We start from the raw sequence: 3,589 nt of genomic DNA, 5'->3' as shown, positions 1-3,589 counted from the left end.
AATATCCATCTGTGTTGGCCACTGGAATGTGGATTGATTTCACCAATGAAATCCAAACCCCACTGCTAGAAAGGTCCTTTTGCAAGTATTGGTTTTTAGGGCAGGGACTTCAACCGTTGTTTTCCTTCAAATCTTTGGCACATGTCACAAGATTTAACAAAAGCAAATACATCATAAAATAAGGAGGGCCATTAATATGCAACTCTGAGAATTTTATGGGCTGTAGTTTTCCAATAGTGATGCCCTCCACACATGCTGGAATGAAATTGCTACATAACTTCTTTTGACTGTTCTTTGTCCAGACACCTTAAAAGCACTCTAAATGGATCCCTCCAATAGAGCAGATTTTCATTGATGCAATATTTAGCTACCATAAGCTTTATACTTCTGGTTTGACTTTGAGTAAATCCTGAAGGGATTTCTAGCTTCACCAAGAAATTAATTATTGCAGAATACCAATTACAAGAAGCTAGATTCTCGGCCACTGACTTCTTTCTGTCTGGTTCAGCTTCTTCCTCTTCTTTATCTGTCTGACCATTTTCTGCAATTGTGTACAGAAAATCAATATCTAAAGATCGGCAATTTTCCTCAACTAACAATCTTGCAAGACCCTGACCTTTGACCAGCTTGGTGGGCTTTAATTCTATATTAAATTCTATCATCTTTGCAATCCACTTTGCCCTTCTTCCATCAGCATCAGGTTGTGTTAAGACATCTTTTATTGCAGCAGAGGGTACATATGCAATTATCTTGGAGTGCAAGAATAAACTCTGAAAGCTTTCAAGGATTTGATAAGAGCATATGTTTGTTTTTTAATGATATCATACCTCAGTTCAGCATCCCTTAAATTCTTGCTGAAAAATGCTACCGGATGTTCTGAACCTTCTTCATCTGCCTGAAATAAAACTGCTGCAATGGTATCTTCAGAGGCAAATGAGAATACATGGAACTCCTTTTTGTAATCTGGACTTATTAGTGTGGGAGCCTCCATAATGGCCTTTTTAATGGACTCAAATGATTTTCTTGCTACATTAGTCCATCTGACCTCTACTCTTTTCTTCAACATGGAGGTAATACGATTTACCAGTTCTACAAAGTTTGGAATAAACCTCCTGACAAAATTAATTTTTCCCAAAAATGACTGAATATCTTTCTTTGATCTAGGGACAGACAAGGTCTGTATTGCTCTTACTCTTTCTGGGTCAATCCGGACACCTGCAGCAGACACAACATGTCCTAACAACTTGCCTTCTTCCAAAGCAAATTGTGATTTTTTGGGATTGACTGAAATTCCAAACCTCCTGCACTTCAGAAACAATTTTTTCAAATGTTGTAAATGATCTTGATGGTTTCTGGAGTATACTATTATGTCATCAAGGTAGATGAGGAAAAATTTATCCTTTTCTCCCACAAATGCTATATCCATAGCTCTCTAAAAGGTGGCTTCAGCATTCATCAATCCAAAAGGCATCTTAGCATACATAAAAGTGCCCCAAGGAGTGGTGAATGCAGTCTTTTCTTGATCATCTGGGTGCACAACAATCTGATTAAAGCTTGAAAATCCATCCAAGAAAGACATCACTTTGGCTCCTGAGACTGTCTGTAGGAAATGCTCCATCTTGGGTAGAGGATAATTGTCTTTCTTGGATAATTTGTTTAAATTTCTGAAATCAACACACAGTCTGATTTCTCCACTTTTCTTCCTCACCACCACTAGATTGGCTACCCATTTGGAATATCTAAGAGGCACTATGATCTTGGCATCCAGCAATTTTTTAATTTCTTTTTCAATTAGAGGAAGAAGCATAGGATTTATTGGTCTCAGCTTCTGTTTGAAAGGAATAATGTCTTTCTCCAGAGGGATTTTATGTTGGATTATGTTCTTATCATAAGTTTTCAAGTCACTATATTCCCAGGCAAACACATTAGCAAATTGCTTCATTAATTTGTAGTATTCAGAGCTTTGACCAGCTGAAAAATGAGTGGACAAATTAACATATCTAGGCTGACCTGGATTTCCTATATCATGCTTACGTACTGCAGATTGGTCTTCTTTTTGTGCAGCCTTGTAAGGCACATCATTCTGGTCAAACAGTCTTTCAAGAGGAATTAGACCTTTAAAAATATGGTTGCTGGGAAGCTGAACAATGTTGTTTTTGCCAATTTTACTTCTAAGCTAGGATGCGGGGCTTTCTAGCAAGGCTTCATTCTCTTGGTCAATTTGCATTTCAGAAAACTCATCAATGACTTGTAGAAACCTATTTAACTCATTATCATCATCAAAAACTTTCCAATGCTGGACATTGTCAAGCAAGGATGGTCTATACTTTATTTGGACTTCATAAACTAGTCTGGGAGGCATGGGAGGAATAAATAGACTAGCAGACACAACAAGGGAATCAACAACTTGATTTTGGGCTTTAGGAATATATGAAATACAGAAATAATCAAAAGTCTCTGATTCTCCATAACTCATCTCTGTATTCTCTTAGCCTTGGGTGCTTTGCTTGAAATGTCTTATTTACTTGCTGAATGATCAAATCAGCGTCTCCAAACACCTTCAAATTCTTGATTCCTTTGTCTTTTGCTGCATTAAGGCCCAACCGCAAAGCTTCATATTCTGTTATGTTATTAGTGACTTGAAAAACCAGCTTAAAAGACAGCTGAATGCTTTCTTGTTGTGGAAATACTAGCACCACCCATGCTCCTGCAGTCTCCCTGGAACATGCTCCATCAAAGAACATTTCCCAAACCTGACTACCTTGCTCTTCTACGACCCGAACTGTTGGTTTCCTGAGCTGCAATGAGGCCTTGTGAAACTCTTGTATTTGAAGAATACATGCTCCAAAACCAGTGTCCACTGCATATATGGGATGATTGGTAGGATTCTTCTCATCACTGATGATGTATGCCAGCTGTGGTTCTCTATACAATCTCCTGCTTTCTCCTCCAAACACTGGGACATTGGCATAAGATAAATCATTCTGTAATGTTCCACCTAGTCTCTTAATCCACCCTCTGGACAGCAGCATGCCAAACTTAGGAGGGACATCTGCTACCACAATATCCATCATCATACTCTTCATGGGCAACTGAGTTAGGGTAATTTCAAGATCTTTAATCAATCCAAGACATTTCACTTTCCTTGAATCAAAAGAGAAGAAATCATGATAGGGTCTGGTGATATCAAGGCCTAACTCTTCCATGACAGCTTTAGGCATCAGATTGTGGCTGGCCCCTGTGTCTAGCAGGCAATTGTGAAGGATTTTGTCATGAATGGTCAAGGAGACATAAAAAGATGGAGAATTATTATCACCAGGTTGAATCATGGGACTAAGCACTATGGCAGGCTTGTCATCTTGTAAATTGACAGAGTTAGTGAAGGCTTGCGTGGTTTCTAGCTCAAAGGCTTCAAGGATAGGCTTTCTAAATACTTCACTCTTTACCAACTCTACCAGAGGCATAGATATTTTCAATTTCTGAACTTCTGACTCAAAGCTGAAAGAAGAAGGTAATTTATCAGAACCTTTTACCTCTTGAACTGGAGCTTTAAAGATCACTGGATCAGTTGTTGGTCTTCTCTGTCTGG

The sequence above is a fragment of the Pinus tabuliformis genome, chromosome 2_2 (assembly GCF_031772625.1).
Source record: "Pinus tabuliformis cultivar Carrire ecotype Pingquan chromosome 2_2, CPIR1, whole genome shotgun sequence".
Classification (NCBI taxonomy): domain Eukaryota; kingdom Viridiplantae; phylum Streptophyta; class Pinopsida; order Pinales; family Pinaceae; genus Pinus; species Pinus tabuliformis.
The sequence above is the reverse complement of the archived record's forward strand: the minus strand, read 5'-3'. Positions refer to the sequence as shown.